This window comes from Rhinopithecus roxellana, chromosome 6 (genome assembly GCF_007565055.1).
Source record: "Rhinopithecus roxellana isolate Shanxi Qingling chromosome 6, ASM756505v1, whole genome shotgun sequence".
In the NCBI taxonomy this organism is placed as follows: domain Eukaryota; kingdom Metazoa; phylum Chordata; class Mammalia; order Primates; family Cercopithecidae; genus Rhinopithecus; species Rhinopithecus roxellana.
In genome coordinates, this window is record NC_044554.1 from 11142308 (window position 1) to 11156117 (window position 13810).

The 13810-nt window shown below is 38.8% G+C and overlaps 1 protein-coding gene across 5 annotated transcripts in view; it reads left to right on the plus strand.

Annotated features, from left to right (window-relative positions):
• The first annotated feature begins 489 nt into the window (after nucleotides 1–489).
• Nucleotides 490–13810, plus strand: part of SLC26A3 (solute carrier family 26 member 3) — a 66612-nt gene continuing 53291 nt past the window's right edge. For 3 of the 5 annotated variants that reach the window (XM_030933186.1, XM_030933190.1, XM_030933187.1), the window contains exons 1-2: nucleotides 490–714; nucleotides 10859–11025. The gene's annotated coding sequence lies outside the window, so the exon portion shown is untranslated. Of the gene's footprint in view, nucleotides 715–1035; nucleotides 1083–10858; nucleotides 11026–13810 lie in introns of all 5 variants that reach the window. The other 2 variants (XM_030933188.1, XM_030933189.1) reach the window with 2 other exon arrangements.

Below are 13810 nucleotides of genomic sequence, written 5' to 3' on the forward strand. Positions count from 1 at the left end.
ATCTCTAAATGCCGTGTCATGTAAAAGTTGGTGGGCCCTGCTGAGGTCAGCCCTGAATACGTGAAAATCCTTATTCCCCTTCTAGCTGACCTAGCTGAAGGATATCACCAGGTGAGAAGCAGAGGCCAAATTTAAGAAAGAGGAGATGCTCCCCTAGCTAAATCCTTCAGAGACCACCTGGGTGGCAGAAATGTAGGAGCGACTGCATAATGGCTCCACCGTTGCCCACACCGTAATTTGAGCTTAGTAAGTGTTAACGATCCTTCTCCCTGAAGTTTCTCTCCAGAAAATATTTGTCAGGTTGCCTCACATGCCTTAGGCTGCTCAGGCTTCCACATAGTATGTGGAAGAAGCAGATACTTCATAAGAACATTTATCAGTAGTTCCAAGCCAACTGACATGTGACCTTGACAGCAGTTCATGACAGATAACCTAGCATACAGCAAACACTTAAAAAGCCACATCCTGATAACGTCAACACGATCAACACATTGCTGCGTTTATGACTAACTCAATATCTCCCTCACATTGGGAAAAGAGTTCATCTGTTGCCAACGGGCAAAAGACTCTCCACAGTCCACCTGGTATTTGGGCTTCATCCTGAGCTATTGAAAAGAATAGCAACTGTTTTTTGACTGCTTATCATGAGGCAGAGCCTGGGCTAACCATTTATTGAGTTTACTCATCTCTGTAGTCTCCACAGCAGCGTATGAGGTAGGTACTAGAGATGGGGAAAATCTCTGTTTTAGAGATGGGGAAAAATAGACAAGAAGAAGGTATGAAATTTGGACAATTTATACCCCTAATAAGTGGTAGAGGTGGGAATCCAACTTAGGTAGTTTGACTCCAGATACCCCTTTAAACTATTTAGTATTGTCTATATTTGCTGGCACCACAGGGGACCTGTCAGGTATCATGGTTTCTTATAGTCCCCTGATCAGGGTAAAATTATAGCTAAACTGGAGAATAAGTTCTAGTGTTCTTTAGCATTGTAGAGTGATTATCATTAATAATTTATTCTATATTTTCAAATAGACAGAAGATACAATTTTGTACATTCCCAGTTCAAAAAAATGATAAAGGTGAGAGGCGACGGATATGCTAATTACCCTGATTTGATCATTACACGTTGTATACATATATGGAACTATTGCACTGTATCCCATAAGTATGTACAATTATTATGTGTCAATCACATTTTTTGGAAAAGAAAGTAAATGGAAACCACTGGAGACTAGATGTGACCTGGAGGCCAAGGGATGTGGAGAGAGTGGTTTCTGTGCTCCCCTCATTGTGGGAGTAAAATCGCCATGCACACTTCTCCATACTCATTCATGGATGTGTCTCTTTAGGATTTATTATACCTGCCCAGGTTTTGGATGAAAAGATTGTGCTAAATACGGAAACAATTACTTTTTTAAAAAATCAGACAGTTTGGTTTCACATAGCTAATGAATTGTGTGAAAAGGAAGAGTGTGTGTGTGTGTGCGCGCGTGCACACTGTAAAGGTGTTTACTTCCATTAGTGAGTATGGAACAAAAGCATAGGCTGCCAACAAACTTCCCAGTGAGCTGTGATCATGCCACTGCACTCCAGCCTAGGCAACAGGGGTAGATCCCGTCTCAAAAAAAAATTAGTAAGGAGAGGGTCACAAATATTTGCTTCACTCTTTTACTCCACATTCTGCTCTCTCTGAGATCACACACAAAGAGACGAACATTGCAGTGACTTTCTAGTTACTGAATTTTACCAGTATTGACTTTAATTTCTGTCTTCTTAGATCTCTCAGCTGGGTTATTGTGTTATTCAACATTCCACGCATATACCAAGTTTACTGTCTGAAAAGTCTTGAGCTTTTGAAGCTGCTGCAAAGTTAACTAGGAACTTATCAGACCATTTGTAATTACTCTTAAGATTGCTTTAGAAAAAAGCAACCTATCATATAACCCTTCTCCCGCTTGTGCTCTGTTTGGCCCAGAGCTAAGTGAGACCGGAACACAGATGGGGGTCAGAATAGCCTGGTCCAAGTAGGCTCAGATGTACCTGATGAGGAAAGAAGAGTTAAAGAACAATCATTCTTCTACCATCAACTCCATCTGGGGCATGTGAGAAATTGAGAAAAGAGAAGGGGATTCACAATTTATGGGCACCTTCCATAGGCCAGGCACTGTGCTAGGAGCTTTCACAAATATTTTACAGTCTAATTGTTTCCATTTTATAGTTGATAGCTAACATTATCAGGCACAATGTGTAGCTAACATTATCAGGCACAATGTGCTATGTGATTTACAAGTATTAATTCATTTAAGAGTCACAACTGCGTAAAGCAGATTCTATTTATTATCCCCTCTTTAATACATGAAGAAAATGAGTCACAGAGAGGTTAAGAATAATTTGTCCAAGGTCATGCAGCGGGTATGTGGCAGAATTAAGATTTAAGCCCAACTCCATAAACACTGACCTCTACCTCTGCACCATACAACCTCTCAAGAGGAGGAAAATGAAACTCAGAGAGGTTATCTGGTCCAAGGTCACACAACTAGAGTGCACAGAGCCAGGGCTCAGAGCCTTGCTTTGTCTGACATCAACATTCTTGCTTTCAACCAGGTGCAGTAGCTCACACCTATAATCCCAGCACTTTGAGAGACCAAGGCAGGATTGCTTGAGCCCAGGAGTTTGAGATCAGTCTGGGCAACATAGGGAGATATTGTCTCTACAAAAAAATTCTAAAAATTAGCTGGGAGTTGTAGTGTGCAGCTGTGTGTGGTCCCATCTACTCAGGAGGCTGAGGCGGGAAGATTGCTTGAGCTGGAGAGCTCAAGGCTACAGTGAGCTGTGATCATGCCATTGCACTCCAGCCTAGGCAACAGGGGTAGATCCTGTTTCAAAAAAAAAAAAAAAAAAAAAAAAAGTCTTGCTTCCCACTGTACTTCACTACTTTCACTATTGCCTTCCTCTTGCAGTGGCTGAATTATTTCATCCTACCCTTTAGGAACAAATTCAGATAAATCTTTTCCTTTTCTGATTCTCTGTTTTCTCCTCTCTTCTTAATTCTCCCATTCATTCTTTCCTGTCTCCATTTCTCTTCCTTTTCTCCTATCTTCTTTCTTTTCCTTGTTTCACTTCCTTCTTTTTCCCTTCCTTGCTCATGTCTCAAGTCTGCCAGTGACACCCAGAGTGGGCAATGAGGGCTGAAAAGGTTAATGAGTTCTGGCACTCGTTAATTTAAGCAGATTAAATTAATTCTGCCAATCTTGCCAGAAGCCTGTTAATAACTGAAACAGTGAATGCTTATCTCAACAAACACTGACATGATGAATTCATCCAATTATTGTGACAGGAGGATTTCGATTTTCATTATGGTCAGCTATTGACCAATTAGATCGGATCATTAAGTGTTCACTGGATTAATTGTTTAATAATTTGATCAAGGGTTTGGTTATTGACGTAAGTGTTCAGGTTCACCAAATTACATAACCTTACCCTTAGCTGGGTCCTAGAGAGGCCAGCAGGCACAAAAGTATAGGCTGCCAACAAACTTCTCAGTTTATTGGCCTGGGGACAATATGGGTTTATAAGAGACCCCCATTTTTTCAAATAAAGGGATTAAGTCATCAATGTTGTTGGGCATGGTGGCTCCTGCCTGTAATCCCAGTGCTTTGGGAGGTGGAGGTGGGAGGATTGCTTGAGGCCATGAGTTGAGACCAGCCTGAGCAACACAGCAAGAGCCCATCTGTACGAAATAAAAAAAATTTAAAAATTAGCCGGGCATGGTGGTGCACGCTCGTAGTCCCAGGAACTCTGGAGGCTGAGGTGGGAGGATCACTGGAGCCCAGGAGTTTGAGGCTGCAGTGACCCATGATTACACCACTTCACTCCAGGTTGGGTGACAGAGCAAGAACATGTCTCCAAAAACAACAACAACAAAAAGTCATCAATACCTCAACAACTCCTGAACATTCATTCATGTGTACAATTCTTTTGGTACATGATACCGTCTATACATTTTCTATTCAAGTTCTAGTGCTATCTGGGACTCTGACCCAGATCTTTTTCTTTTATGTGTCTGTCTATTCATTCCTTTTTCTCTTGCTGATGACTAGACTCTCAACTGATGTTTCTAACAATCTTTCTGAAGCCTCCACTTGGCTATCCCTCAGGCATCCTAAATTCAACCAGCGTTTCTCGACCTTTCCCCATATAATTCTGTTAATGGTATTTTTCAGCCCCATAAGCTAAACTCTTTTATTTGTCCTTGAGTTCTCCTTCTCCTACACCCCATATTCAGTAGGTCTCCAAGTTCTGTTAGTTTATGCCATGGAGATGACTTCCAAATACCTTCATTTCTCTATCCCTACTATGACTGCCTTAATCTCTCATCTCTTACAAGATGATTGCCGCAGGCTTAAAACGAGTATCTGGGATAGACTATGTGTTTGCTTCCTTATTTGTTTTCCTTCACAGTCTCTAAGTTACTTAAAGGCAAGAACTATGTTTTATTTATCTTATTTATCTAATTCCTAGCAGAATGGAGATGTGCTTACCTCACTTTAGTCCACTATTTATATTGCTGCAGAGCTTCACTTTCCACAAATCAGTCATCCCTTTATTTCCATCAGTTTCCTATTACTTACAGAAGAAAGGTCAAGCACATTGCCATGGCATACAAGGCTCTCCACAGTGTGGTCACAACTTAATTATCTCCCTCCTTATTTGCCACCATTCTTCTCGGATATGGTTTGGATCTGTGTCTCCACCCAAATTTCAGGTCCAATTGTAAACCCTAGTGTTGGAGGTGGAGCATGGTGGGAGGTAATTGGATCATGTGAGTGGATGCTTCATGAATGACTTAGCACCATCCTCTTTGTTCTGTTCTTGTGACAGAGTTCTAGCGAGATCTGGTTGTTTAAAAGTGTGCTGCATTTCCCCCATTGCTCTCTCTCTCTTGCTCCCACTCCTGCCATGTCAGATGCCTTCTCCCCTTTGCCTTCTGTCATGAGTGTAAGTTTCCTGAGGCCTCCACAGAAGCCAAGCAGATGCCGGCATCATACTTCCTGTACAGCCTGCAGAACCATGAGCCAATTTAACCTTTCTTTCTTTCTTTCCTTCTTTCTTTCTTTCTTTCTTTCTTTCTTTCTTTCTTTCTTTCTTTCTTTCTTTCTTTCTTTCTTTCTTTCTTTTTTTCTTCCTTCCTTCCTTCCTTCCTTCCTTCCTTCCTTCCTTCCTTCCTTCCTTCCTTCCTTCCTTCCTTCCTTTCTTTTTAAATAAATTACCCAGTCTCAGCTATTTCTCTATAGCAATGTGAAAACAGCCTAATACTTTATCTTCCTAACTCTCCAACTGAAGCCATATGTTCCATTTCTCTGAAGAGACCATGCTCTACGTGTCCCCATGACTTTACATATGCTGCTGGCACCTGCCAGGAATCACCTCCTTGTGCACTGACTCCAACACTGCCTGGAAAATGATGGCTTACCTTTTGAAAACCAGCTCAGTGTCTTTGCCTATGGGACTCCTCACACACACCTTCCAGACAGTTCCTTCCTCGGCAACCATCCACCACCTTGATTCTTATCTCCATATTTAATGTTGTTCTGCAAGGATTTATTTACTTGCATCACTGTCTGCATTCAATTCCTATGGCTGCTGTAATAAATTACTGGAGTCTGGGTGAGTTAAAAGAACAGGAACTTATTCTCTTGCAGTCCTGGAGGCCAGAAGTCTGAAATCAATATTAGTGTGTTAAAATCAAGGTATCAACAGGGCCATACTCCCTCCAGAGTCCAGAGACTCAAGGGTAGAAATAGTTCCTTGTCTCTTTTAGCCTTTGGTGGCTGCTGGCATTCCTTGACTTGTGGCTGCATCAGTCTAATCTCCGTCTCCATCTTCACCTGATCTTCTCTCTCTCTCTCTCTCTCTCTCTCTCTCTCTCTCTCTCTCTCTCGTGTGTGTGTGTGTAAAATCTCCTTCCTTCTTATAAGGATTAGCATTTAGGGCCCACCTGGATAATCAGGGATAATCTCTCCATCTCAAGATCTTCAATCATATCTGCAAAGACCCATTTTCCATATATGGTAACATTTACAGGTTCTAGGGAGGATTAGGGTCTGATATTTTGCCCACCATTCAGTCCACTACACTGTCCCAATAAACTGGGACCTCCTAAAGGGCAGGGAGAGGGTTCTGCTCATAATTTTATTCCCAGTATTTAGGACTAATAGGGATTCAACAAATGTTTAATGAAGAGTTGGAGAACAAATAAACTAAACACTCTTATTTTGCAGGTATTGACTATGAATTTGTTCAATAGTCATTTATTGATCTTTTTTTAATGTACCAGACACTGTCCTAGGCATAGAACATACAGTAACAACATAAAACACACATAGCTCTGTCTTCAGGGAGCCTACATTCTAGTGGGGAAACCAGACATTTAAAATGAGCACACACAAACAAATATGTAAGTACATGATATAATAAGGGTTAGGAAATAAAAGTGCAAAGATCAATGAGAGAGAACAAAGGTATGGAAGTCAGCAAAAGCCTCTTCATGGAAGTAACTTTGTAAGCCAAGAGCTAAAGCATGCATTATTGCTAAGTGAAGAGTGGAGAGAAGTACATCTTCCAGGCAGAGATCATTACTCCAGGCTGTAAGGCAGTAAAGAGCTTGGTGAATCCAAGAAACAGAAAGAAGTCTGGAGAGGCTGGAGTATAATTTTTCTAAACTAGAAATGAAGAAGTACTGTCAGGGCAAATCATGCAGCCTTGGGATTATTACAGATTTTGAATTTTATTCTGGAAACATTCAGGATTTAAGACCAGTGAGTGATATGACATTATGAGATTTTAATTTTACATTATATCTCTGGCTGCTCATTTGAGTACTAATTGGAATGGTAAAGACAGGAAAGGGGAGACCTAGTGGAAGGTCAATACAGGAGTACAGATAAGAGTTGATGGAGACTTGGACTGGAGTGGTAGCATTTAATATAGGGAAAAGTGCACATATGAGATATATTTGGGAAGTAGAATGGATAGGTTCCACATGCTAAATCAGAAATGCCTTTAAAAATATATTAAGTTCACATGTCCATCTGGTCTGGTCTGGGTAGAGAAAGTGCAAAAGTCAGTGGAGTGGATAGCTATAGTTATTTGATTTTTGACAAGAGTATCAAGGCCATCCAATGGGGAAAGAATAGTATTTTCAACAAATGGTGCTGGGACGACTAGATATCCACAGGCAAGAGAATGAAGCTGGACCCCTACCTTACATCATATACAAACATTTACTGAAAATGTGTCAACTATCTGAAATTGAAGAGATAAAACCATAAAACTCTTGGGAGAAAACATAAGGGTAAATCTTTATAACCTTGGATTTGGCAATGGATTCTTAAAAATAGAAGGCATAAACAGCAAAAAATTTAGATAAGTTGGACTTCATCAAGATTAAAAACTTCTGTGTATCAAAGGATACTATTAATAAAGTTAAAAGGGAACCCACACAATGGGAGAAAGCTTATCTGGTAAGGACTTAGTATACAAAATATATAAAGAACTATTATAATTCAATAACAGAAGGCAACTCAATTTTTAAAAAAAGGATAAATGACTTGAATAGATATTTCTCCAAAGAGGATATACAAATGGCCAAAAAGCACATGAAAAGAAAAGATTAACAACATCGTTAGTCATTAGGGAAAGGTAAATCAAAACCACAATGACATAACACTTCATACCCACTAGAATGGCTGTAATAAAAAAAATGGAAAATAACAGGTGCTGATGAGAATATGGAGAAATTACAATTCTTGTGCATTGTAAAATTGTCCAGCTACTATACGATGTAAAATGGTCCAGCTACTATACAAAACAATTTGGCAGTTCCTGAAAAGGCTAAACATAGAATTACCATATAACGCCGTATGATTCAAGGTGATGCATTACCCATGGTTAAATTCTATCCAATGAGAAGGAGGAAAATGGTGAAAAGAGGGCAATCATGGATCTAGCTAAAAATTCTACTGGAAGCAGTAGAAGTCCCTATCTTGGTTCTCATGAGGAAAATCTAACCTGGTGATGGAGATTACCGAGAATAGCAGAGCCAAGACATTTCTCAAAGAAATGAAGCCAGACCAAGCCTTCCCTGAAGCCCACCTCTGAACTTTTCAGTTGCCTGAGACTTAACACTTTCTTTATTTTTAAACCTATTTGAGCCGGGTGTGGTGGCTCACGCCTGTAATCCCAGGACTTTGGGAGGACGAGGTGGGTGGATCACCTGAGGTTGGGAGTTCGAGACCAGCCTGACCAACATGGAGAAACCCCGTCTCTACTAAAAATACAAAATTAGCTGGGCGTGGTGGCACATGCCTGTAATCCCAGCTACTCAGGAGGCTGAGGCAGGAGAATCACTTGAACCCGAGAGGTGGAGGCTGTGGTGAGCCAAGATCATGCCACTGCACTCCAGCCTGGGCAACAAGAGCAAAACTCTGTCTCAAAAAAACACAAACAAAAAAACCTATTTGATTTGCAGTTTCAGTTATTTGCAACTGAAACTATCTGCTTCAGTAACTGTGTAGTACTTTTCAATCAAAACATCTTACAGGGTCTTACCAGTTTATATGCAGTACAGGGACATCATCATAAATTATTTAAAGTCGGAACCACCCAGAACATTTGGGGGAAAAAACAGTCACTGTGTAGTTTTAATATTGATTCACACTCCTCATTAGCTAAAAATTCAACCATAATTTTTTTTGCAAAGTCTTGAATACCATGGATTAATGAGTCCAACTTCTTTACTGTACAAGTTGTAAGGCTACAATAGAAGGTAGTATCATTCAACACAAAACTAAGAATATCTTATTGGGGCTAATATAGGGTCTTCATGACTCATGGACTCTGGCTCCTTCCATCTTGTTCTATATCCCCTTAGAGTGGTTACGTGTGTGCATATGATCTCAAATAGCTCACCACCACATCTGAAGTCTCGTCAGCAGGAAAAGTGAAAGGAAGATCATTCCAAGGCCCTCTGAGGAGTATGTATAAATTTTTATGGAGAGAAATCATCTATCAATAATCCTTTAGGTTTTACCAAAAAAGAACATAAATAAGGGTTATCATTTACATAATTTATTTGAAATTTTAAAACAATGTTTTATTCCCAAAGCAGTAAAATAAAACAAAACACCAAATTATCATAGGATTTAGGAAAATGTTGAGGTAAAGGTACATTTTAGGTCATCAATCGATGTTGAATGAATGGATGATAAAAGACCAGTCACAGCAAACTTGCTAAGAAAATTGCATCGAAAGAGATGCTTTTTTCTGTTACATAAACCAGCGATCTTGAGTTGGTACCCCCAAACTCACAATAGATATGAGAATGTTCTATTCATATTTTCTGCTGTCAAAAATTTTACTCTTACAGTCTCAGAGAAAAAGAGTCTAAAAACTTGAATATAAGGAAATGAGTTTTTTCAAACAAACAGGAAAGACAAAAGGGAATATTTGCCATCAGGAAAGGGTTACCAAAGTGGTCTTAGCCTTCACTGCTGAGCCCGGTATCACTTAGCATCTTAATAATATGATCTGGAAGACACACTGTATAGTCAGACCTTTGTGTGTGACAACGTAGTGTTGGAAAATGAAAGGACAAGCCAATAGGACTGACCCTGTTTTGAAGACTTTTAAGGGCTCTATAAATATGCAAAGAGGTGGAATATGAAATTTGGAGTTGAATACTAATTCAAGTAAAATGTATAAGAGAATGAATTTTTGAGCTTACAGTTGTGTGTCTAGAAATGGATATAGAATTCACAACGGTCTGTCCTCTGACTTTGTCTGCCTTTCCTTGCTGGATTAGATTGGATCAGCAGGGTGTCAAAGTAAAATATTTTTAATGTTACAGAACAAAAGAGAAAAGCCATTGGGAATTCTGTTTTCTATTTTTTAAAACAGGGCAATGTAGTACTGACTGCAAATACATCAAAGTCAATTATTAATTAGTATTATTAATATGGTCAAGAAAAATTTCTTTTCAATAAAGGAAGTCATTTTTCCTTCTTCTTCATACCCTACTGTCCATAATGTATGTGTTCCTCCCTCTCTGCTTTTTGTTTTTTGTTTGTTTGTTTGTTTGTTTTGTTTTGTTTGAGATGGAGTCTCACTCTGTCGCCCAGGCCTTAGTGCAGTGGCGGGATGTCGGCTCACTGCAACTTCCGCCTTCCAGGTTCAAGCAATTCTCCTGCCTCAGCCTCCTGAGTAGCTGGGACTACGAGCGCCCGCCACCACGCCCGGCTAATTTTTGTAATTTTTAGTAGAGACAGGGTTTCACCATATTGGCCCAGCTTGTCTCGATCTCCTGACCTCGTGATCGCCCACCTTGGCCTCCCAAAGTGCTGGGATTACAGGTGTAAGCCACTGCACCTGGCCTCTCTCTGTTTTTAAAATTTTGATTACCCGACAAAGAATACGTTAAAGTTGGCAGCATTTGCATGTTCAATCTCTTCATAATGAATTAAACAAACTTTCAATGATTATAAATAGTAACACTAAGACAAGAAGTACTTAAACTTACAGTGGGTTGCATTAATCAAAGAGGTATAATAATATATACTATTATAATTATAAATAATTAATAAATTAAAATATTGTGATTTTCTCATAGGAACAATGCTGTAATAACAGGGTTATGTTTGTAACCAAATGTCTGATGCCATACTTTTTTTAATGACCACATTATCATATTTAATCAATTCTAAATTATATGCCACACAGTAATACACTTTTTAATGTGTAGGTAAACCAATGACCAATTCAGTTCCATAACCAAGTGTAAGAATTGTATTTATTTAAGGGAGCCTATGGAGAATTTTGGTTCCAGGAGCAGTGCTGATCTGTAAGAACAGTTGATCATCCCAAGAAATACTGTATCTGGGACTCAGAAAGCAGAGCAGTTCCTAGGAAATGATCTACATACAGAAGAAACCGGGGCCCTGAAGGTTCAAGACCAATGGAGGCAAGGTAGGCCCCAGTCCATTCTTACACACTTCAATTGGGAGAACCTGAGGGTGGTCTATGAGCAGAGAGGAGAGAGTCTGAGGACTTAAATATTGAATGCCTAGCAGGGCCAGGTAGTATCTCCTTTTACCCAAGCTTTGGTTGGCCCTGGGGATCTCCTACACAAAGCTTATCTGTTTTGCTCATTTTAGATGTTCTTTGTTTCTAGTTCCTCTGTTCAGCAATAGGAATAGTAGCATTTTAATCTGTACTGTGAGCACATCCAGAGAATGGCATTTTTGCCTCAAATTTACCAAAACCTTAAAAAAAAAAAAAAAAAAAAAGATCAGTGCTATTGAAACAGGTACAAAAGGCGAGCAATTAGTTTCTCTTCTCATCTAAGCCTACTAACACTACCAAAATTTCTATCTTAAATAACTCTTGGTTAGCTTTTTTGTTAACAAGTAAAATTGGCATGATAGAAGGGAACTTTCCATTTTACCCTGAAAAAAAGATTTTTTTTTTTTTTTTTTACAATGACCCTATGTAACTTTTGCACCAAAAACAAAAAGTTTTCTATTTTAAAAAAGAGTGTGGGAAAGACTGTAAAGAAATGGATTGACTTGAATCAAATTAAGGAAAAGTGGAAAATAAAATAAAATAGATACGGTAAAGCTGATTGATGCAAGATTTTGGGTATTGAATACAGCAGCTGAGGCTTCCCCTGCTTACTGGTTACTTTCTACTCAAATTAGAGCAAAGAGAGTTTACAAAAGGATCTCAAGGATGGGAGTTAAGGGGTTTGACTGTGGGGAAAACTTGTTCCAGGGGTAGCCCCTAACTCTGCTAGTCCAGATCCATGGTAACAGCAACAACCATCTCTTCTCCTTCAGAAGAAATTCTCCAAGAGCCTCACCATCTCACCAGTTGTCATGATGCCAGTCTTGTCAATCTGTGATTCCAGAGTAGGGCCATAGCACAAAAGGGAGTTAACAAAGGAATTCAATGATGAAAACAGCATTTCAGAAAATTAACTTGATAGCAGCATGTAGTATGAACTAGAGGATATAGTAGCAATAGGAAAAAACCCTAGAGGGAAAGTAGAAAATAGTGTTTCTTGGGCACACACTCTATGCCACAAATTTGATTTTCTTACATAATTTAATCCTAAAATAACCTCTCTTCACTCTGCAGAAGTTATTATTCCTATTTTACATATGAGCAAATTAAAGGGTGATTAAATGGCTTACCCATGTTCTCACTGCAAATAAGTTCAGAATCAGGGCAGAGGCAGCCTTAATGGAGATGGAAGGATGAAGCTAAGAGATGCTGTGGAGGAGGAAGGGGATTTGGTGACTCCACAAGAAAGTTGAAAATGAAAGAGGAATCAAGGCTGATTTCAAACGCCTAAGCCATGGTGTTAAAAGAGTAATGCGAATGAAATTGGGCAAACCAGGAAATTTGGTTTGAAAAGAAACCAAATAAATTCGTAGGAAAGAAAGGAGTGTTTTTTTTTTAAATGTTAACAATAAAACTGTAAGTATTTTTTTAAAATTCAGCAATACAATATGATATATATTGAAAAGTAAAAATCTTTTTCCTTTTCCCATTCCCACTCCCAAATCTTAGTGACTATTCACTGTTTCTTGTGTATCCTTCTTTAAAAGTTACCTTTACACAAATAATGATCATACACTACCATTAATAGTGTATTTTTAAACTGGAGCTTTCCAGGTATGCCTCATTCTTTTTAAAAGCTGCATAGTTTTTCACTGTACTCACTTATCCTTAACCAATTCGGTACTCACTTATACTTAACCAGTTCTGTATTGATAAGTATTTTGGCTGTGTTTAGTAGGATTGTTTATGGTGTTGTTTTTGCCACTATTACTGCTTGCAACTACAAAATATTGCTGCAATGCAAATTCTTGTATGAAATTTTTTTCTTTTTTTAATTTTAATTTTTATTTTTGAGATGGTCCCTCCTTATGTTGCCAGGTTGGAGTGCAGTGGCTATTCAGTCACAATTATAGTGCCCTACAACCTCAAACTCCTGGGTTCCAGCAATCCTCCCTTCTCAGCTTCCTGAGTACTAGGACTTCATGTGTGTGCTTCATTTTTAACTGACATATAGCAATTTTACATATTGGTGGGTTATATAATAATAATGTAAAGTGATCAGATCAGGGTAATTAATATATCTATCATCTTGAACATTTATCATTTCTTTGTGTTGGGAACATCCAGTATCCTCCTTCTAGTTGTTTGAAACTATATATTATTGTTAACTCTAGTCATTCTACAGTGGTATAGAACACAAGAACTTATTTATTCTATCTAGCTGTAATTTTGTATCCTTTAGCAAATCTCTCCCTATACCCCTCTTCCTTCTACCTTTCACAGCCTCTAGTATCTCCTGTTCTACTTTTTACTTCTATGAGATCAACTGTTTTTTGACTTCTACATATGAGTGAGAACATGCAGTGTTTTCCTTTCTGTTCCTGCCTTATTTCACTTAACATAATGACCTCTAGTCCCATCCATATTCCTGCAAATGACAGGATTTCTTTTTATGGCTGAATAATATTCAGCTGTTTATGTAAACATTTTCTTTATGGCTCTTTATGGTTCATTCATCTGTTTTGGGCCACCTATGTTGATTTCATATCTTGGCTGTTGTGAACAGTGTTGCAATAAACTTGGGGGTGCAGATGGCTCTTTGATATACTGGTTTCCTTTCCTTTAAATAAATGCCCAATAGTGGGACTGCTGGATCATTAGGTAGTTCTCTTTGTAGTTTTTTCCAGAA